The 24,922-nt window shown below is 37.5% G+C and overlaps 1 non-coding gene across 1 annotated transcript; it reads right to left on the bottom strand.

Annotated features, from left to right (window-relative positions):
- Positions 1 to 23,544: 23,544 nt before the first annotated feature.
- On the bottom strand, positions 23,545 to 23,651 carry LOC127108535 (small nucleolar RNA R71). The gene has a single exon (XR_007796067.1). It is a non-coding gene; the product is annotated as a small nucleolar RNA R71 (small nucleolar RNA).
- Positions 23,652 to 24,922: the final 1,271 nt, after the last annotated feature.

The following is a 24,922-nucleotide window of genomic DNA, read 5'->3' on the forward strand; positions in this document are numbered from 1 at the left end:
AGACCAAGTGGCAGCAAGACTCATCTTCTGCTTCTTGAGGTAGGTTCCACATTCAGTTCTAATGTGTCCATATCCATCACATTCATAGCACTGTACATCTTTTCCTTCTTTGGGCTTATCATCTGACTTTGCTCTTCTTCCAGCATTGTTGGATTTATTGATGTCAGATGAGATGTTCTTGACATTAGCCTTAGATCTTACATCCATCTTTTTCAACAGTCTGTTGAACTGTCTTCCCAGCATTGCTACTTCATTGGCCAAATCTTCATCAACATCCTGACTATTTTCCTCTTCTGTGTTTGACATGAAGGTCATGCTTTTGGTTTTCTTTTCAGAACCATCATTCAATCCCATATCAAATGTTTGGAGGGAACCAATTAGCTCATCTACTCTCATGTTGGAGATGTCTTGGGACTCTTCTATGGCAGTCACCTTCATAGCAAATCTCTTAGGGAGTGACCTGAGTATTTTTCTTACCAATTTTTCATCTGACATCTTCTCTCTCAGGGCTCCTGAGGCATTGGCAATTTCAAGAATGCTCATATGAAATTCATGAATATTTTCATCTTCTTTCATCCTTAAATTTTCAAACTTGGAGGTGAGCAGCTGTAGTCTAGACATCTTTACTCTAGAGTTCCTTCATGAGTGGTCTTGAGAATGTCCCAAGCATCTTTAGCCACTTCACAGTTGTTTACCAACCTGAAAATATTCTTGTCTACTCCATTGAATATTGCATTCAATGCTTTAGAATTTCCAAGGGCTAGATCATCCTCTTCCTTGGACCATTGTTCTTCAGGTTTTTTATTAGTTGTGGCTTCTCCTTCTTTAGTAATAACAGGATGTACCCAGCCTGTTAACACAACCTTCCAAGCCTTGTTATCAAGAGATATTAGGAAAGCTACCATTCGAGGTTTCCAATAGTCATAGTTAGATCCATCCAAAATTGGTGGCCTGTGAACAGATCCTCCATCTCTCTCCATTGTACCAGAAAGTATTGTCCCTAGATCTCACCCAGAACCAGAGCAGGATGCCTGCTCTAATACCAATTGAAATTCTGGTATCAGATATGAGATGTCGAAGGTAATGTCACGACACTAATATCTGAGTAACACAAACAGGATAAAGATAAAGAATGGTAATGCAAAAGACACAAGCAATTGTTAACCCAGTTCGGTGCAACTCACCTACTTCTGGGGGCTACCAAACCAGGAAGGAAATCCACTAAATAGAATCAGTTCAAAGACTCTCCGTACACTTCAACAAGTTACAGTCTTTCTCACCTAATCTCTACCCGTGCAATTTCTACCTAAGCACTCTTAGATATGAGAACCCACTCACTCCCCTCAATCACACCTCTGATTTTAAACAACAATTCCTTGTGAAAAGAAGACACTTTTCAATAACACACACTTGATTTTACTTCATAGTTTCAATCAAGTAGACACACACTTGATCTTGCTTAACAGCTTTGATCAAGTAGACACACACTTGATCTTGCTTCACAGTTTTGATCAAGTAGACACACACTCTTGCTTACAAGCCTTGAGTGACAAATTACAACCACAAATCAGACCAATTCAATCATCTATGGATGACTTGAATGGCTTACAAGTCTCACGACTAAACAAGACACAAACCCTTGCTCTCTCTCAATATTTTGCTCAGTATTGGTTGTGTATCAAATCAGGTTTTCCAAGTCCCTTTTTATAGAAGCTTTCAGTTGGGCTTGGACATCTTGAAAACCCTAAAACTATTTTCCAATTAAATCTTCTCATAACAGCTGGTTAGATCTCCTTGGAAAATAAGTAAATCAGGTTGTAATCAATGATTGAATGCGCCTGCAAATCAGATCTTCAATCAAACATAGATTGCCATTAAATGCACAATCACATAACACCTAACATTCACACTAAATGTTCTGTGTACAGGATATCATGACATCGGGTCTGACATCCTGGAACAATCCTGCATAATTCCATAATTCCTTTTATAATTTCCAGCAGGTACATAATATCAGATATCATGACATCATGTATGACATCCTGAAGCAATCCTGCATAATTATGTTTTCCATTTAAACTCCAGCAGGTACATAGATATCTTATGTTAAGACATCACATGCAACATCTTGTGAACACTCTTTGTTTTACCAAAGTTGCTGCCAACACTTAGAACCAACACACTTGATAAACAAGTCCTTGTGATCAAGATGTGTTGGACACTGGATCTCCAACTTCAATCGAGACTCAAAGATCAAGATCGAGAGTTCAAGCTATTCAAATCAGTACAAGATATGACTACTATTCTGAATAATTTTGGGTGCGGGACGAATGACCCGTTTTCTCATTGTACTCACCTCTATTCATAGGCTTTAACACAAATTGATTCAAGTTGTTTGGCAAGCCTTTTACCATTCTTAAAAGACCAACCCTTCATCATGGGAAGCTGCGAGGAAATTCAACAATGTTGCAAGTTGCACGTCATGAGCCTTAAGTAGTAGAGAAGGAATGAGACTGGAGAACTCCTACCCCCATTTTGGATATCTTTAGGTATGGGACAAATGACCCAGCGCTCATCGTATTCACCTCTATTCATAGACTTTAGTGCAATTCGAATCAAACGGTTAATAAGGTCTTCATCAATACAAGAAACAACAACAAAGATTCTTCTCTCCCCACTTGAAAGTCAAGACAAGTGTTACATGCCATGAGCCTTAAGTAGTAAAGAAGAAATGAGACTGGAGCTTTCCTACACTCATTCTGAATATCTTTGGGTGCGAGACGTTTGGCTCGTTGCTTATCGTATCCACCTTTACTCATAGACTTTAGTGTGATTATTTCTAAAATAACTATCAAGTCTACTCATTCTCCATCCTAATAATTTCAATTCAAACATTCAATCATCTTTCTTTTGCCTCCAATCACCTTATTTTCAGCCCTAATGGGCTAAATTACAAAAGCTCTAATTTCCTTATTGCACCATAAGGATACGTAGGTAGGAGAACCTAGTTTCTTCACGAGCTACCCTATTTATCAATCAATCTTTCTTCATTCATTCAATCAATACCATCTTTTGAGATCAGTCATTATTTCTCCTTGGACTCCTTGTCTATCCTTTTGGGATGTCTTAACGACAACCCATCTCCTCAATCGAGAGTTGTTTGAGACTGCGCCCAAACACTTAATATAGTCTTTCTTTTTGGTTTTACCCTATAGTTGTGGTCTTACTAGTCCACGTATGGGTAAATGCCTACCTTGCTCTTTGATTCAGAGTTTATCTCCTTCTTGGAGACAAGATACTATTCTTATTTGATCTCGAACTGTTTGTTCTCCATCCAGTGATGCATTATTCCTTGTACTACAAAGTACTGCAATCATTCCTTGAATTGGTGTTTGTCTTGTGAGTCCCCCGTCGCTTAGACAAATTTCTCTCTCCTTGTTTCATGGCAGTTAACCTTTTGATACCCTTCGGTTTAACAAGTCATTGTTTTTAATCATTGTATGTCTCTCTATTTCTCGTGGTTCCGAAATATGATTGCTCTGACTTTCTCATTGCACGATGAGAATACGTAGGCACGATGATTCGAATCCTTGGCGAGCATATTTCTAATTATTCCTCCATCGCCTTAGGGCACCATCCATATCTTTCATAATCCATTATCTACCTTCGATCATAAATCCTTCACCTAGTGACATATTATTCCTTTGACATCGAAATACACTTCCTTTGGAATTCCATACATACCCTTTTAGGACGTATAGCAAATAGTCCGCATTTATACCTAGAGTTGTTTGGGCTACACCCTCAAACACTTAATTCCTCTATTTTTGGATAAACACCCTATAGTGGCGGTCCTACTAGTCCACGTATCGGTTAAAGTTATTTCCCTCTATGGTACAAATCTCATTTCCCCTATGGATTTCAATACACTTTCACCTTTCAGTCTCAAACAATACTTCTTCAATCACTTGCCACCAGATATCCATTATGTGACTTCGGTCACTTCCTTCCATTCATCTCCATGATGCACTCATATTCTACCTTCATTCACTTCATGTGATATACCTATTCTTTGAGTCAAATAAACTATACCTTGGTGCTCCATCTTGTACCTTCTTGTGAGTCAAGAGTTGTTTGGCTCGTATCCCAAACACCTAATTCCTCCCTTTTTCGATCGTTCTAATACATTGATACTATGCTGTAGGCCCCCACTTGTTGGTTAGTACCAATTTACTCTTGGGTTCATATCTTCACCCTTGTTGGAGTTCAAAACATAATTCTTTGGTTCAGACCATACATTTGATCACACTTCTTTTCATCTCTCGCCTCTAGTTCCTTGAACTACGAAGCTCTAAATTCCTCATTTCCCTATGAGGATACGTAGGAATGAGGGCCCTAATCCTCACCGAGCACTTTATCTATTTCTCTCACTTTACTTCATTCTTTTGTGAGTAATATTTAGATGTAACACCTATTCGAGCGAGAACAATCAAAATGGTTCCCACGGAGTACCATGGATGTTTGGGGTGCTAATACCTTCCCCTTGCATAACCGACTTCCTTACCCACCATATCTCTTTCCCCGGGGTTTTACCGATGTTTTCCCTTCCCTTAGGGGATAATAAAGTTCAATGGAGACTCTATTCTATGTTCGAGCGTGCGATACGTTTGGGTATATTTCCGCTAGCTTCAGCCGGTGACTCTGCTGAGGAAATTTGCTTCTTGGAGCATTTCCTAGTTGCTAAAAGGAGTCGAGCCTAGTTTAGGTTGTTTTCGCTTGTTATATGTGTTTACCTTTATGCATTTACTCACTTTACTTATTGCATTTCTTATTGCTTTATATTATAATTTTTTATCTGTTATACTCCCTATTGGGTTGGGATATATTACATGAGAGAGAAGCTTTATAACCGAGCTTAGTATACACATAGGTTAGACTCGTGGATAGTTGTGTACGCCTATGTTTCGCGCATTGGGTTGTCACGAGAACCACACCCAGACTAGATTCACTTGGAAGTACTTTTGTCCTGTGAGCATTCACTATGGCAGGGTATTTTCATTTCGAGTTGATGACTCTAGGAGACCTTCTAGGGACCACCTTGGAGCATAGTTCATACTTGTGAGGGGGATATGGGGTTTTTCTTGCAGGAAACCATAGAATCTACATACCCTTATTCTCATGGACGTCTGACCTTTGATTCTGCATCAGGCAATATACACAGATTATCCGGATTATTGGTGATGTCAACCTATGTTATTGCATTGTCGTACATGTGTTGGAACTTGGAACTTGGGTTGTTATACCACCAATGCCTTGAATATATGGGTGTTGCATAATTATTTGCATTCCATCCCTAATATATGCATCCATTCATTTGCATTTCATGCATGTTAACCAGAAAAATCACCCTATCCATTCCTCCGTCAGAAGGACAACGATTCGCCGACACCAATCATCTAAGGACTATGGAAGAGACTAAGAGCATTGACAGAACTGACATGAGTTTAGGGCTATTCTTGGATACATTGAAAACATGCTTCCCATATCAGATCGTAATTGGTGAGCAAGTTGAAGATAGTCTGAAGAAAGATAACAAACATAAGATGACTGCAGGTATTCTGCCACTTCCTCCTCAAGAACAGCGTGTACTTCCACATCAGAGGCCTGCTCAAAGCAACCATAAATTTAAGCAGAAGCAGATCATCCAGAAGAACAACGATCAAGAAGGGAGATGTCCTCGCAGTGATTCGATTCCAAATGAGTTACGCATAACTGTTACATATACTGGTTAATGTTGGGGCAATTGTGCCTAAACAAATCGAGCCTGCTAGATTCCCCTACGGTCGTAAGCATCACCCTCGTGCCATATGTGGATATCATAATGAATATGTGGGGCATCCTATAAAGAATTGTTACCCTTTCAAGGCTAGAGTTCAAGAACTCCTTAATCAGAAGTTGTTAAACTTCACACCTGTGATTGCTGAAACGCTTGTTGAGAAGAGGTTCGAATACAAGGGTCCTCCAATTCATGTGCAAGTTCTTCCACCTGCGGTCTATCCTGTTATGCAGTATCCGAATCAAGGATACCATCCTGGAAGGTTGTTGGCTTATCCTGAGGCACCATCTTCTACTATTATTGCACCTCAATATGCCTATGCTGGGGTATCCTATGTCCCACTTGGAGTTCATTATGGTCAGACTTCTCATCAGACAGTGAATCCTGGCTTGGTGCATTCTACCAAGATGTTCCAACCAATGGCTATTCCTATGATTCGCGCTCCATTGTAAGTACCTTGGATGCCTATGTCAAAATACTCAGTTCCACCTGATGTTACGTCCCAATATCAGCAGCCTCCTCAGGCTCAAACTCTGAAAAGTCAACAAACTGTGCCATGTGACCATCAAGGGAAAAAGCAGACCAGGCGGTTTGATAGAAAGAGTCCTCATCATGATCAGATCCCTATGACATATGCTCAACTGCTACCTTACCTTGTCCAGCAAGGACTCATTGAGACAAAGGAAATCCCACCTGCCACTTTCCTATATCATGCGAAGCATAATCCTAATGCCTCGTGCACCTTTCATGTCGGGCATATAGGACATTCTATCGAGGATTGTTGGCCTCTCTAATCAAGGGTACAGGAACTTATAGATCATAAGATTTTGACTTTCACCAAAGAAGGGCCTAATGTCAAGACCGAGAAGGGTGAGTGCAGTCATTGTTGAAGAATGATCAAGAGCTGAGGTTATATCTGCAGAAGAATAATGAGGCCATTCATGACAAGGATCATGTTGTTTTTCAATATTTTCATTTGTAATATTTTATTGTTTGTCATATGCAGTTCATTTGTAAAACTTGTCTGGTTTTCAGATGATAATAATAATGAAATGGTGTATTTAAGCCTAGAGTTTGATGACCATCTGAAAGAGTGTGGGATCCTATCCCAACTTACTCCTCCTGGAACACCCCAATGGAATGGTGTATCTGAGAGAAGAAATCGGACCCTGTTAGACATGGTCCGATCCATGATGAGTCATGCCGATCTTCCAAACTCCTTTTGGGGACATGCACTATTGACAGTAGCTTACACACTTAACCGTGTTCCATCCAAAAAGGTTGAGAAGACACCATATGAGATATGGAGTGGTAAGAAACCACATATGAAGGTGAGAAAAACAAGAAAGGGGGGTTTGAATTGTTTGGAAAATAAGCGCTTTTTCAAAAATGAAAATCACACAAGGATTTTTATACTGGTTCGCTTATAACACAAAGCTACTCCAGTCCACCCGGCCAAGGTGATTTCGCCTTCAACAAGGACTTAATCCACTAATCTTGAAAGATTGATTACAAACAACGTCTAAGAGAAAGATCTCTTAGTCCTCTCAAGTATACAGACTACACAGAGTCACTTGAGGAAATACAACAAAGATAAAAACTTATGTAATCTAGAGTGCTTCTAAGATAAGCAAATATTACAACAGTAAGAACAAAGTGTTTAACGTTTCAAGCAAAAGCTTTGTGAAATGTTGAGAGAGATGAAGATTGTTTTTGTATGCTTGCTTTCTCTAACCTCTCAAAGTTGATGTTTCAGTAAAATCTTGTGATGTTGTACTTGTACCTCTCAATGTTGATTTGTAGTCCTTTATATAGAAGAGGAGGATCCGTTGAAAAATCATAGCAGGTAATGACTCTTGAATAATAATTAGTGCCATAACTTATGTTGCTTGTTGCCAAAGCAACTTTCTCTTCTTGAATGACTACTTTCCAAAAATAGTTCCTATTCATTTGAATTTGGAGTTAACGTCTCTTTCTGTATTAGGAAGTCCATTTCCATAACTTTACTTGAAGTTAACGTTACTCTTCCTTATTTAGCAATTCCATAATCAAGGTCTTCGTGTTTCTGGAGATCTTGGAATCATGCTATCTAACTTCTGATCTCTTTTGAGTTCTGATGGTTTCTTCAGATAGCGCTGAGAACTTCTGGAGTTTGACATACCGTTGTTCAGAGTCAGAACTTCTAGAGCGTACTTCTTGTTCAGATGCTTCTGATACTTTGCTGTTTTGCTCAGAGTTAGACTTTCTTGAACGTGTTTCTACTTCAGATGCTTCTGGTCTTCTGATAATTTGTATCTGATATGATTCAGTATCTGATGATTTCTTCCTTCTTTCCTTAGAACCCTGCACACTTAGAAACTTTTCGTGAGGGTGCCATTTTTGGTTTCATCCTTTGTTATCATCAAAATCATGGAATCTGTTGTAGAACAATTTTTGTTCTTACAACATATGTCTTACATGAAGATTTGGGGTTGCGAAGTTTATGTGAAACGACAAATTTCAACTAAGCTTGAGCCCAAATCTGACAAATGCTTATTTGTGGGGTATCCTAAAGAAACAAAAGGGTATTACTTCTACAATCCTTCTAAGGGCAAAGTGTTTGTCGCTCGAACTGGAGTTTTCCTAGAAAAAGATTTTATTTCCGAAGGAATCAGTGGGAGGAAAGTAGAGCTTGAAGAAATTCAAGAATCACAAAGCATCGATACACCTATGGAGGAATTAGAGCAGGAAACACAAGTGGTTGTGGAAGAGCAACCTGCTCAAGTAGAACAAGACCAGCGTAGGTCAAGCAGGATACGTCACCTACCTGAGAGATATGGATATCTCATAATAGATCAAGGTGATGTATTACTCATGGATCAAGATGAGCTTGTGACCTACCAAGAGGCCATAACTGGTCCCGAGTCTGAGAAGTGGCTAGAAGCCATGAAATTTGAAATGGATCCATGTACACAAACCAAGTTTGGACCTTGGTAGAGCCTCCTGTAGGAATTAACCCTATAGGATGCAAGTGGGTCTTCAAAAAGAAGACTGACATGGATGGTAAGGCACATACCTATAAGGCAAGACTGGTTGCAAAAGGATATAAACAAATTCATGGGGTTGACTATGATGAAACCTTTTCACCAGTTGCAATGCTTAAATCTGTTCGGATTTTACTTGCTATCGCTGCATATCATGATTATGAAATATGGCAGATGGATGTCAAAACTTCTTTCCTTAATGGGAATCTTCTTGAGGATGTGTACATGACACAACCTGAAGGATTTGACATACCAGAAGAAGCCCAAAAGATATGTAAGTTACAAAGGTCAATTTATGGATTGAAGCAAGCTTCCAGAAGCTGGAATCTTCGTTTTGATGAAACAGTAAAACAATACGGATTCATCAAGAACGAAGATGAGCCTTGTGTCTACAAGAAGGTTAGTGGGAGCATGATCGTTTTCCTGGTATTATATGTAGATGACATATTACTCATTGGAAACGATATCCATACCCTGCAACAAGTAAAGTCTTGGTTGAAGAAATGCTTCCCTATGAAGGACCTAGGTGAAGCAGCCTATATATTAGGAATCAGAATCTATAGAGATAGATCACAAAAACTGTTTGGCCTAAGTCAGAGTACATACGTAGACAAAGTGATGAGACGCTTTAATATGCATGATTCCAAGAAAGGATTCATACCTATGCCACATGGCCTGTGTCTATCAAAAACACAATCCCCTTCAACTAAGGAAGAAAGGGATCACATGAATAAGATTCCATATGCATCTGCAATAGGATCTATCATGTATGCCATGTTATGTACTCGACCAGATGTCTCGTATGCTTTAAGTGCAACGAGTAGGTACCAATCTGATCCTGGCGATGCCCATCAGGTAGCTGTCAAGAATATCCTTAAGTATTTGAGAAATACTAAGGACTCATTCTTGATATATAGAGGTCAGGAAGAGTTGGCTGTAATTGGATACACCGATGCCAGCTTCCAGACAGATAAGGATGACTTTAGATCGCAATCTAGTTATGAGTTTTGCTTAAACGGTGGCGCTGTGAGGTGGAAAAGTTCAAAGCAAGATACAGTTGCTGATTCTACAACCGAGGCTGAGTATATTGCTGCCTCAAGTGCAACAAAAGAAGCTGTTTGGATCAAAAAGTTCATTAGTGAACTTGACATAGTTCCTAGCATTGTGGATCCCATTGGTCTCTATTGTGATAACAATGGTGCTATCGCACAAGCTAAGGAGCCTAGATCTCACCAACGATCCAAACACATACTTAAGCGTTATCACCTCATTCGAGAGATAATAGATAGAGGAGATGTGAAAAAATGTAGAGTACCTACACTTGACAATATTGCTGACCTACTGACAAAGCCTCTTGCGCAGCAGAAGCATGATGGCCATACTAGATCTATGGGCATTAGGGGTATGCCTGATTGGCTCTAGTGCTAGTGGGATATTGTTGGTGTAAGCCCTAGAGGCCAATACTTTTGGTACTTGTATCGAATTATTTATTAATAATAAAAGGCTTTTTCTTTATTATGTTTGTTTAATAAAGTCCCTGGAATAGCTAGTCCGTTTAATGTATCGAGTATGACTTAATCATGAGATCACATTAAACATAAGGACACTATTCTTAAAGTATCCGTAGTCAAGCTTTATTGTGAAATGGGATAACATTAAAGCATGAAGACTATTATGTATATAGACTGATGGTCACATCTCATGGATCATGGATAAGGAGTTATCAAGTCTTAAACATAGGTATGAATATTAAGAGTAATATTTATACCGGATTGACCCGCTATGAGAATACTATATAGAATGGTATGCAAAGTGTCATAAGTTATTCTCATGGTGATAATGGTGTATACCACTCTTCGACCTGAAACCACTATGGACCCTAGATGTAGAGTCGAGTGCTTTATTGCTAATCCAACATTGTCCGTAACTGGATAACCATAAAGACAGTTGATGGGTACTCCACAAAGCATGCTAAGGGACATGAGTGACCTAGATGGAATTTTCCCATCCTGCGTAACAGGATAAATGTCTATGGGCCCAATATTGAACTGGACAGGGATGACACGGTCTATGCCTTGTGTTCAATATAGACATAAGGGCAAAAGGGTAATTATACACATAATTATTATCACAGAAGGATTTGTCAAATCACATGACATTTTCGTGTCTTGGGTAGTAGTGATGTGTTGCTAGATACCGCTCACTGTTTATTATGTTAAATGCGTGATTTAATATAATTGCCAACGTCGCGAAAACCTACATGGTCGCACACAAAGGACGGATTGATGAGAGATAGAGTAACTAAGGAAAACCGTAAGGTACGGTGCACTTAAGTGGAATACGAAATATGGTAAGATACTACACGCTTAAGTGATTTTGGGCATATTATAAGATATGGGCCAAAATACACTTAAGTGGGCTTTTTAGCTTGAAGCCCACACAAGTGGTTCTATAAATAGAACCCTTGGGTAGAAGCATTGTCACTCTTGCTTGCAATTTCATTTCTCTCTCTCTCTCTCTCTCACTCAAATCCTTCATTCGTAGCAGCTAGCACTGAGGTTGAAGGAATCTGTTCGCGTGGACTGAGTAGAGACGTTGTCATCGTTCAACGTTCGTGATCGCCACAAGAGGTAAAGATTCTATCACTGATCATGCTCATTCGTAAGGATCATTAAAGGAGAAATTTTTAAATTCCGCTGCGCCTTGGATGGCAATTCTCCTTCACCAAATACACTATACCTTGGTGCTCCTTCTTGTACCTCCTTGTGAGCTAAGACTTGTTTGGCTCGTATCCCAAACACCTAATTCCTCCCTTTTTTGGTCGTTCCAATACAGTGATACTATGATGTAGGCCTCCACTTGTTGGTTTGTATTAGTTTACTCTTGGGTTCATCTCTTCACCCTTGTTGGAGTTCAAAATATAATTCTTTGGTTCAAACCATACCTTTGATCACACTTCTTTTCATCTCCCGTCTCTAGTTCCTTGAACTACAAAGCTTTGAATTCCTCATTGCACTATAAGGATACATAGGCATGAGGGCACTAATCCTCACTGAGCACTTTATCTATTTCTCTCCCTTTTCTTCATTCTTTTGCGAGTAATCTTTAGATGTAACACCTATTCGAGCGAGAACAATCAAAATGGTTCTCATGGATTACCATGGATGTTTGGGGTGCTAATACATTCCCCTTGCATAACTGACTTCCTTACCCAACATATCTCTTTCCCCCGATTTTTATCGATGTTTTCCCTTCCCTTAGGGGATAAATAAAGTTCGATGGCGACTCTGTTGTATGTTCGAGCGTGCGATATGTTCGGGTATATTTTCGCCAGCTTCAGCTGCTATCCGTTTGACAAAGATTCATATTCAACATTCTATAACCAAACACATAGAAGTAAAACAACATTTTATTAGAGACTATATTCATAAGGGTGTGATAGATATACAGTTCATTGATACAAATCATCAATGGGATGATATATTTACCAAGCCTCTTACAATTGAAAGATTTTATTTTATTAAAAAGAAGATGGACATGCATTTTGTTAAAGGTTAGTGCCTGCTTCTAAATGGAGGATCAAAGTCTAATTATGATAAGAAGTTACAATGGTCAGAAGCTCTAAACAAGCTTCTGATGAATAGTAGTGGTTAAGCAACTCATCCTTTAATACTCAGAATTTGATTTCTTATCTCAGGTAGCATATAAGTGGGAATATTGATGTTTGACATCTGTTCACTTATGTGTCATGAATTTGAAAGGTTTTTTGACACTTGGTTTCTCAGTTGTTGGATAATAATTGATGGTTAATGATGTATGTGTTTTTGAGTATTGTGTATCTCTCTCAATTGTCATTAACTTGTGCTTTATCTAGTGTATCTTTTCCTTAAACTTTATTTTTTATTCTCAATGATCTGACTTTGAACTAGTTAGTTCACTATGTGAAATGTTTCTCTGGATTCAGAAGGTCCTAAATCATATTTATTCTGAGAATTTTATGTCTTCTGATTGTTGAGTCATATTAATGGATGTAACAATATTGTTTGTTTAGGCAAAGGAATATGGCTTCTATCATAAGTGTTTATTCTCTTAACAAAAATGGTTGTGTTACCTTTGGGAATCAATGTTTCTGATAAAATTAAATTTTGTTTTGTTTTCCCTTTAATGGTTTATTTTACAGTTGTGTGATTAAAATTTTGTTTAAACTCTCTAATTTTCCTTAACTCATAACTCAATATTGGTTGTAATGGTTGGAATTTTTTTTAATTCATTCTTCTTTGTGGCTCAAATGATATGAACATAAGTGATTAAAAGTATTATATGCAAGAAGAAAAGGAAAATGCATATTATTATTTAAAAAGGGAGTGGTACAAGAATGACTTCCTCATATAGATCAAAATGAACTACATTGCCTACTCTTCTCTAAATTCTTCTGGGAAATAAGCACAAAGATTGAGGAAGTTTGACCAGGTAAAGTTAAACTCATCAGCATCTGAACCACAACCAGAGGATGGATCAGGGATTTTCTTGAGTCTCCTCTTCTTTTCCATGGATGATCTCCTCACTTTTTATGCTCCTATTGTTGAACCAGTATTTGTCTATGTACACCCAGTCTTTTTGAACTTATTATTGAGTTATCTTCCTTTATCTTCTTTGACAACCCTGTCTATTTCATTTGAAGTACTCTCTCTGGAGTTTTTGGAAGAATTTCTCATGGTTTCTATTTAGAGAAGAAGCTTGTTGAGTTAAAATGGAATATGATCTTGCTTGTATCAAAACCCTACTTTTATAGAGAGTTTTGGTTAAAGAGAAATCAGTTTTGGATATTGTACACCAATGGTTATCAGAGAGAAATAAATTCATAATCTTCAAAAACGTCTCCCCAAACCTGAATGCCCCACTCCTCTCAAAGCCTAGCCGAAAGAACCTATCTTGACCATCTTGAGAAGTGCAGAAGTTGTTTACCAACCATTCCAACTAATTCTCAATTTTTTTAAAAGGAAAATAAAATATGTTTTTAAACTATTTTTATCCAGTTTTGATTTCATCACAAACATTTCTTTTTCTGACATATATTCTTTTTGGTTATATGAAGAATATTTTCTTCAGTATCTTTTCTATTTCCTTTCATTTTGTTGTTGATGACAAAACATATAGTAGATATAAAAGTATTTAAGCACCTGAAATTTGCCAATTATTATCTTACTTTAATTCTGAAGTATTATATATGTGATTTAAAGTTATAATTTTAATTAACCTTGATAAGACTTAGGCGGAGCTTACAAACCTAACCCTATGGACTATGAGACATAGGTGGATCTTACAAACCTCAAACCCTGCAGTCAACTAGTTAATTAAATTATCAACCATTGTTCTTAAATACTTATTTTTGTCATCATAAAAAAGGGGGAGATTTTTGGAACAAAATTGGTTTGTCCCATATCCCTTAGGTTTTGATGATAATAAAATATTTAAAGAACAATTGGGTATTCTAATGTTTATTCAAGTGTGAAGGACCGAAAACTAAAATTTCATTTAAATCCAAGTATTGGTTCTGATTCTGAACATCCAAAGAGAAATGTGAAGATCAATTTTTGATGGATCAGAAGCTGAAGAATAAACTCTGAAGAAGTCATCATCTAATGAGGTTAGCATCTAAATATCAGAGTCTAAAGGAGTCAGCCTATGAAGACAAAACCTTGGAGAAGTCTACTTCTAGTGATCAGAACCTGAGCCAGTCAAAGCGCGAGGACAAAGAAGACACTGATAGGTCACTATTTATCTTTGAACATACATTGTCACCTGATGACCTAAGCTCTATATTCTTCATAAAGTCTGCTAGGATATAACTATTAATTCCTTTTATAGCAAAGGTTTTTCAAACTAGGTTTCACCTAACCTAACAGTTTGGTGAAACATACTAACGTCTCTTTTGAAGCTTCTCAAAGGACTCTATTATGTTGCATATGTAACGAATCTTTTCTTCTCTATTTAAGGAGCTAAAAGACTTGAAGAAAAATGTCGAACAATGCTAATGAACATCATTTGACAAAAAGAGAAGTTACTCTGTCAAAGTAAAAGTACAAGCCAAACTTAGGATTTCTTATCCTTGTATATCTTAGAAATCCTTAAGTCATTAAGATTCAATTTTGTTGTGTATTCTTTATCCACCACTGATTGTATATCAAGTGTATTTCCCTACAATTATTTACCATCTAGGTAGATTGTAAGAATTCTCTTACTAAGTGTTTGAGCAAGGAAGTATTTAGTTTATGTGCTTGAGCAAGGAAGTCTCATATTTTTGTGTTTGAGAAAAGGAAGACTCAAGCTTGCGTGATAAAGTAAGGAATTTTGAAGCTTGTGTGCTTGAGCAAGAAAGTCTCTTACTTGTGTGTTTGAGCAAAGGAATTCGCTTGCTTGTGTGCTTGAGAAAATTGTAATATTGTATGATTTTACTGAAAATATCTTGTAAGTACAAAGGGACTGGACTACTCTCGAGTTTTGAGAGGAACCAGGATAACTCTGTGTATTATTATTCTTTCCTGCACTTTTTATTCGTTGTCGATATCTAACTAACTCAAGTTCTATAACCTTGTGTTTAGAATCTGACTTAAGAGCTTAAAAAGAAAGAAAAAGCAAACACAATTCAACCCTCATTCTTATGTTTTTCTCACCTTCATCTAACACTGTTGGCTCCACATGGGCCAAGCGGCAGAAGTCCAGCCATGCACACCCAAGAAGTGTTTTGGAGTACATGAGGAGGATTAATGCGCTGACTGTAGATGATGTCATATGAACATCATACACAAACCATAAAGTTGATAAGGAGTTCTATCACTTAATTTTTTTTGTTATCTATGATGGGAGACCTTAATGTCTAGACACTTATCTGAGAGGTGTCTGTACCAGCTTGGGTATGTCTAGGAGATCCGACGACCACTCTCTACTGTTCCATCTGAGGGAATTGATAGATGGTTTATGGGTAACATTATCAGCTCTTCCCATTCCATTAAAGACCATGCATTGAATGTTCAGTTCCATGCGTAGTGCGTGGAAGGTTACTTAGAGTGGTACCTTATTGTAGCACACCCTCGCGTCATCCCACATGTTGAGCATGGGGATTATATGGAACCTTCTGGTGCTGGGGAACCTTCTGATGGCATGTTGTCTCCTCTACCTCCTCCACATGGTGCGGATAACCCACATCGTCTGCAGATAGAAGTCATTATGGATAACCTCATGGGTTTGGTAAACCCAAACGATGAGGTTTATACTTTATCATCACAAACATCACACTTAGCCTATGGGGGACCTACGTACACATTATTCTCATTTTTTTATTATTTGTATATGGTTAATACCTCTTTTGCCCCCTGTCATTTTGGCAAATTTGAAAAACTCTCTTGTAAAAAAAGTTTGGATTCCCTTCATGGCTTTTGAAGTCCCCTGTTTTGCAACTCATTAAACCCAATAATCAAAAAAATTGACGTGGTAATGACATGTTGTAATATTTTTGCATTTCCCATTTAAGTTTTAAATAGGTGGCAATCTAACCCCATGGAAATGACCAAACTAACCCTAATTGAAACTTAAACCAATGAAGATAACAATTTTTTTATTCAATTCCTTCACTTTATGCAAAAATAATAAGAAAATGGGTAACAAGTTACGTCACTACCCATTTTTGGATGGCAAAATAAATCCTCTTAAACACTACATTCATTGTCCTAGGTGACACAACATTGTTATGCATGAGCTTTTGCACTCTCTATAAAAGATCCACAACTTCTGGTGCTATAAAACCAAAGGTGTCAAAGGAAAATTTAATTTAAACAAATTAAGTTGAAAAACCCTAATGTTTGACAATTTCACTCTACTATTTTCAGATTCACTGCCATCTTTATAAAAGATAGAAGCATCCACATTATCAACAATTTCACAAGTGATATCACCAGCTTCACCACCAAGTTCTCAAATACGAATCCTAGGAGAACCAACACCCTTTAAACCTTCCACTGATGATCTCTTCATCGCAATCATCATCTCACACTATTTCTCTTCATTCCCAAAAACTCTCACCATATCATCCCTTGTAGACATCACCATTACTGTAACGTTTCTTGCTGAAACCATTTTTTTTATCAGCGAACCAGGTTCCTTTATACATATCTTCTTATACTATAATGAATGGCTTGAACCCTTCCATTCGACCTGATTTGAACTCACCTTTGTAGGTAGCTCTGAATGGCCACGAGAATCTTCCTTTACCATATGCTTTTCCTTTTCTCCACTGACCTTCGTACGTACACCCGTTTGATCAGAGGTATTTCCCGGTGATGTGAGGCGTGTTTCCTAATAAGGCTTTGGTGTAGATGTCACTGTTAGGGATAAGCTTACCTATAACGAAAGTGTCATTGTCGGGCGATAGTTTGTGTTTGTGTTGTTGTGATTTTTTACGGAGTGAAAGTTGATCTTAATGTGTTGTTGGAATGGAATAGTGAGTAGAGTGTCTTGCATTTTTTGAGTATTACTAGTTCATATTATTCACCAGAGAGTCAAATAGTGTAGGAATCCCAAAATATTTTAAAAGGACAGAGTTATTCATACATTAGGTTTTTTCAATTTAATTGGGTTAAGTTTCAATTAAGGTTAGTTTGGTCATTTCCATGGGGTAAAATTGCCATGTGCTTAAAATTTAAATGGAAAATGCAAAAATATTATAGCATGTCATTACCACATCATATTTTTTGATGATTGGTTTAATGAGGGCGAAAACAGGGCAATCTTCAAATGCCAAGGAGAGAATATAAACTTTTTTTACAAGTTTTTTATTTATTTAAATTTCACAAAAATGATAGGGGGCAAAAGAATTATTAACCCATTTGTATATTATGTGTATTATTACTCAAACATTTTCACCGTACAATTTATTATATAACATTTTATCGCTTTCAATATTGCAGGATGGACATAACTTATCATTTGACAAATAGCATAGCACGTGACGATTAATATAACTTTAGACAAATGATTACATAACGTAACAAAACTATAATAAATAACAAAATCAAAACACTACTAAATGATTATGGATGTTTTAACATCTTGATTATGTCGTCGAAAGTTCTAGAAATTGTTGCATCAAACTCGATCGGTTCCTTTGTTAGCCTACGGTGATATGTTCTCCACATAACCTTCAATTTTTCTTCAGTCTTCAGCTCAATATGGTTGTATGTCACATTTCCATCAATATCAATCCCTGGTGCATGAAATTGGATCTTACTCACCTTTCTGTTCTCGGTGTCGGGCAACATATTATTCAATTTGGACCTTAGAAGAGCGAGACATGTGGTGTCCTCTAGGAGTTCAAAATCATCAGGAGGTTTCACCCTATTGAATAACACACATGCCATAAACGAATATTGAGGCATTTTCAGGTGTTATTTTTAACAAAACATGATCCCTATTTATACAAGTTTGGATTCATTTTAGACCATGTATAGTTGTCGGTGCTATCACAACCGTATAAAACTGTCAACAAAATCTCAACCGTTAAAAGTTAAACTATCAGATTTTTGAAGCTCCTCTAAAAGTCCAGTAAATGCATGAGATTTTTAAAAATTCCATTGATTTTACACTACAAATTTTTTCAAATTTTGCAAAAATCTAGTACAACATAGTGTTTTTTGAAAAAAGCAATAAGTTTTCCCACACATCTATTTTTTTTAAAAAACATGTATAAATGCATATCGGACATTTGATATACACAATCAATTTTTTTTATTTTTACCGAATATTTTATTTGTTCTACCAAATTTTCCTTGCACCATTTTTTTCTAAAATTGTGATGAGGATAAAATTAGTATTATTGAAAATTATGGGTGCTAGGAGCATGGTAGTGGCAAAAAGTTTTTTGAAAATTTTACCTCATACCCCATGAATTATACTTATACCCCTATGTTATAACTTTTTGGACCAAAATACCCTCATATAAATAGGTTATATTTCTAAAAAAAATTCTTTTATCTTCACTTTCGCGTCAAGACTTCTAGAATATCACTTTTGCCATTGTAAACCGGAACTTAAGCTGAAGATTGTTAGACACAGACTTAAGTTGACATCGAGGGTTCCACAAGCTCTTCCACAACAGATGGAGAGTTGGGTTTCTAGGTCTGGGTTATCTTCACTTTAGAGAACTAGTTTGACGAAGATAGACACAAACCTGGTATCCGCATTTGTGAAGACATGGCATCTAGAGACATCTTCATTTCACATGTCGTTTGGTGAGATGAGCATTACTTTGGATGAAGTCTCTTGTCTACTTCACTTGCCCATCAGGGGTGTGTTTTGGAGCCCTCAAGATGTCACTGAAGAGGTTGTTGTTGAACTTACTATTGACTACTTAATGTTAGACGATAGTACCGATCTAGAATGGGGGTTGAATAGATCAGTTTTGAAATTTATCTCTTTTTAAAAATGTTTTCAACGGTTGTGGAAGCACCCTAGATTATAATCGTCTAAACGATCCGTTAATGGAAAGATCAGATATGCGTGAAGCCGAATGGAATAACTAAGATAGAGATAATCAACCATTCTCTAAAACAATCGATTAACCACTATAATCCTTGATATCGTTACCTCTAATAATGTTGAAACACAATAAGATATCAAGTAAAATATTACAAAATTTGTGTGAGATTAATTTTATCGAACACTTGGTGTGCACTCCACACCAAGTTTCAATTTCACTCAAATTGAATGTGCAGAATTTTACTCGGCTGCAATCAAAGTGATTGCACCAATTTATCGACTAGTTACTATGCACAACAATCAAGCGATATTGATTTTACTATTAATTACACAAATCGTAATTAATGCAAAATTTAAAGAGTTAAGAGATAGAGAGAACAAGACTAGATTTTTCAAGGAAATTCCCCTATTGTCCTCGCTTAAGGTACGTCTGCCCTCTATTCTAAATCTAGAATTTGAGATGTCTTTATTAACACGTTGCAAAGTCAATACAAGAGAACAAATGATCACCACCAATCAATCCCTAGAGTTGTTGCAGATCCTATTCTATTCTCTCCCCTTGATTTGAGTTGAACCAAGTCCTTCAAACGCTTCAAACAAACCTCCGGTTACCGCTACCTTATTGCAAGAACGCCATGTTCTCCAAAACTTTAGCTCGTCTGATTTAGAACACAAGTCGCTTGAACCCTACGCTTTCTTCACAATCCTCCGGTTACCGTTACTTGTTTGACCAAACCTTCCGTTCTTCAAACTTTTCACTCGGCTGAATTTGCGAAGCAAAGGTTAGTGCAAAAACCCCCAATTCTCGGAGGACAAAACCCCAATGGTTTTATTCAAGAAAAACCCACACAAAGCCTCAACCCAAACTAAGATAATCCAATCTTATTTGGACGTTATGACAACAACAATGCACAATGCTCAACAAAGATTATTATGTCTGATTATTGAGAAACGCGGTGAAGAATGAAGATGAAGAGCACTTTGGTGTATATCTTTCATTTTTCTTGTTCAAATGTTGAAGAAGAGACTCTAGAATATTTATATGATGCATGGACCAACTAACAGACATAACAAAATTATTTTGCAAAATTACACAGCAGAAAATTAAGTCTAAGCAACGGCCACTCGACCTGTTCATACATGTCACTCGACATGTATGGACCAGAGGAAAAATTATTCAAGTAAAACAGGCGATGAGTCGACTCAAATAGATTTTTTCTAGGATTTAGTCGACCTATGACTCGGCCTGTTCAGACCCGTGACTACGTGGTTCAAATGAAAATAGGCATTGAGTCGATGCAACATGTGGATGAGTCGACTCATTCAGTTTTCCCAGGATTGAGTCAACCTGTGGCTCGACCTGTTCAGACCCGAGAGTTACGCTCTGAGTCATTGAGTCGACTTGTGACTCGACCTGTTCAGACCCGATAGTTATGCTTTGAGTCATGAGTCGACTCATAGGTCTTAAACTCCCAAAAATGAGTTTTGAGATATATTTTGACCAATTTAATCGATCTCTTATGAACCTGGGATATTTACTATGATCAAGTGCATGATTCACATCTATGATATAATCCTATAATCCTGGACACGTTGAACCTATATTTTGAACATGTTAGAGGATGAATGCATTCTATGATATGATGATACTGTCCAAAGTACACGTTATGGGTGATTATAAAGGTTTGACATCATTAAAATAAAGACTAGGCATATTTTCCCTCACACTTAGGAGTGTCACAGAGTGAGGCACATGCACATGTTCGTAGCTGCATGGGTTCTTACTATAAATTGGAGTGGTTATACAATTTATTCATATAGCATAAAACTGCTTCTAGTTGGGCATATGCGATGATAACACTAAAATTTACCGTATTTTCGACTCCGATTTCACATGCATTCTAGTTGTTTTATTGTTATTTTGTTGTGTTATTGCTATGTTTTCCTTTATTTTCAGGTTTTTACTTTAATCGGAGCCCCGATCGAGAAAAGGAGTGAAAAAGAGCTAAAAACCCTAAAATTCAGCATTTTGTACTTGTGGGCTACCCCATGGCTGGCGCCATAGACCCTGCCATGACGTGTCCAAGCTCAACTTCCCTCAACTTCCACGTTCCCCACTACTTCCACTAATGCGCCTCAGATTGGCCTTGTGGCGGGCGCCATGGCCTTGTGGCGGGCGCCACAAGAGGAAAAGTTTTCCCTCCCATTTTCAAGTTGAAGGGCATCCTTGTCATTTCTATCTTTTTACTTGCTTATAAATAGAAACTCGAAATCACTTTTACAATCATCCAAACTTAGAACAGAGGCAAACTCAGAGCAACTTTGTTTCACTTAGGAATATATTTAGTATTATAAAGTGGTAATCGCTTCGCATTGGAGTGTTACCATAATTGTGTAATCGAGTCTATGATAGAGTCTGTAATCGAGTTTGGAGCACTTTGGAAGGAAGTTAATCCTGCCGTCATTTTCATTTCCGCTTTGCAATTTATTCAACCCTCCGATTGGAGTAGGTTTTTATTACTTATCTTTATCTTATTTATTTTCTCGCACTCGCTTTAAATTATTTATTTCCTCGCACTCGCTTTAAATTATTTATTTTCTCGCACTCGCTTTAAATTATTTATTTCCTCGCACTCGCTTTAAATTATTTATTTCCTCGCACTCGCTTTAAATTATTTATTTCCTCGCACTCGCTTTAAATTATTTATTTCCTCGCACTCGCTTTACTTTATTTATTTCTCGCATTCGCACTACTTTTATTTATTTCCCGCACTCGCACTACTTTTATTTAAATTAATGCACTTTTACTTTACCATGTCTAACTAAATCTATAAGATTAGAATGTAAGAATCGTAATTGAACCGATAATCCGTACAATTGTTCGTAGAAACACTTAAGGGCTATTTTAACTTTCAACTTAAGTTTTCCCGCACTTCAATTCCGTTGGGTAAGATCGAAATCCGTCCAACGTCTATCTAAACTTAATTGTTTTTAACTATTTCAAAAACAGCGAAAGCGCTTTGTTTAGTTCATTAGGAGTTTTTAACTTAAGAAGAAAAGAGATTTTAAAACTATTTTCAGACGCGTTTATAAGTTTAGAGTCTGGTTCGTGAGAACCTCTTTTGGTTAAGAAATCCAGGTTATAATACTTTTCAACTTAGTCAAGATACTATATTTCTTAAAAATAGGTTTACTACTCTAACGCAATGCGTGCCTTTTTATAAGTGACAATAAGAGGGTTTGATTAGGGAGTGCAACTCGATTCTGAATACGCGAAAGCGACAGTTCCTGTTAAATTAGTTCTTTTCAAAGTAGGAAACATTGCCCATAAGTAATTCCATTAGCAAGTACTTGGATTATTAATTGATTACGTGAATTACATTTGACCCTGTCTTTATTAATTAATCTTTATTCAACACTTTACTTTTCATTGCACACTCCAAAAACACTTATTTTGATTGCCTTTGATAAACACCATAACAATAGATAACGATAGATTGACACTTGGTCTCTGTGGATTCGACAATCTTTTATATTACTCTGACGCGTTCGTATACTTGCGAAACACCGCATCAAGTTTTTGGCGCCGTTGCCGGGGACCAATTTCGTCAAATTTCATTTTCCTGTTGTTATATCGTTTAGACTTAGGCTATTTCCCGCCGGTCAATGCGAAGAACTCGCAGCACCGTAAGTTTAAGCTTAGTATATCCTCTGGCGGAACCTGAACGTTACGCTCGCGCACATTTATTCTTTCATAGAATTAAGAGAGCTATGGCCGAAGATCAAAACCAAAGACCTCTTAAGGACTTCGCTCAACCATCAAATGAAGAACCTAGTTCTAGTATAGTAAACCCAACCATCCCAGCTAATAATTTTGAACTTAAACCATCCCTGTTGCAACTAGTGCAACAGAGACAATCCGCGGGTCTCGCTACTGAGAACCCAAACCAACATTTAAAAATATTTCTTCAATTAGCAGACACTTTTAAAACCAATGGAGCTTCTCCTGAGGCAATACGTTTAAGATTATTTCCTTTTTCCCTCAGAGATAAAGCCCTATCATGGTTAGATTCCCTTCCACCCAATTCCATTACGACTTGGGATAACCTTAGAAGAGTTTTTCTTGCTAGATATTTTCCCCCGAGTAAAACCGCCGTTCTCCGAAACCATATAACTAGATTTACCCAAAACCAAGGAGAATCGTTGTTCGAAGCTTGGGAGAGATATAAAGAGTTGTTACGAGCATGCCCATATCATGGTTTAGAAAATTGGTTAATCATTCAAACCTTCTATAATGGACTTCATTATAACACGAAGATGACCATCGACGCTGCCGCAGGCGGCGCTCTGATGAACAAACCTTATCCTGAAGCTAGTTCCCTCATCGAAGATATGGCTCAAAACTATCAATCATGGGGAGCCGGACGAGCGACAGTAGAGAAGAAGGAAGCCCAAGGAGAAGTGCATGAACTAAGCTCTATAGACATGATGCAAGCTAAAATGGATGCATTAGCCCTTAAGGTCGAGCATATGTGCCTAAACCCGAATACTGTAGCCGCAGTTTCGTCGAATTGTGAGATATGTGGAACCAAAGGACACCAATCTGCAGAATGTAGTCTATTAAACGAAACTCACTCTGAGCAAGTGAACTACATCCAAGGGAACCCATACTCGAATACCTATAACCCTGGATGGAGGAATCACCCGAACTTCTCCTATAAAAACAATAACCCTATTCAAAATAATGCACCTCCGAGACCTAGTTATCAAGCCCCTAGATCAAATCAACCTATGCAACTTGTACCATCAAAGCCGAGCCTTGAGAAAATTATGGAAAATTTTATCACCGCTCAAACCCAACAAAACAAGGAGTTCATGAACCAAAACATTCATGTTAACAAATTGATTACTCAGTTAGGAACCAAGGTTGACCAAATAGTTACTCATACTAAGATGCTTGAAACCCAGATCTCTCAGGTAGCTTTAAACAAGCCCCTCAGACTACACCTGGAGGACAATTCCCTGGACAACCTCAACAAAATCCGAGAGGACAAGCCAATGCCATTACCCTACGAAGTGGGAACGCTTATGATGAGCCACCAAACCCAAGATTGAGTGAACCCGAAACTTCTAAGGAATGTATCAAACCCACGGACGAAGTAAAGGAACCAGAGGAATCTGAAAACCAGGAAGGTCGAGAAAAAGGAGAAGAACCTAAAGATAAAACTTACGTACCACCCCTGCCATATAAACCACCTATACCATATCCGCAAAGACTCAAACAAACCCAAATCAATAAACAGTATCAAAAGTTTATTAAAGTTATAGAAAAACTTCATGTAGAAATCCCTTTCACAGAAGCCATCACCCAAATACCTTCTTATGCAAAGTTTCTCAAAGACATCCTTACCAACAAACGTAGACTTGAAGATCCGAAGCCTTTGGAATGTAATGCTATTTCCGAGGACAAATTAGCAAAGAAATATAAAGATCCTGGAAATTTCTCCATTCCTTGCCTTTTGGGTAATCATGT

Source organism: Lathyrus oleraceus, chromosome 7 (assembly GCF_024323335.1).
Source record: "Lathyrus oleraceus cultivar Zhongwan6 chromosome 7, CAAS_Psat_ZW6_1.0, whole genome shotgun sequence".
Taxonomy (NCBI): Eukaryota; Viridiplantae; Streptophyta; class Magnoliopsida; order Fabales; family Fabaceae; genus Lathyrus; species Lathyrus oleraceus.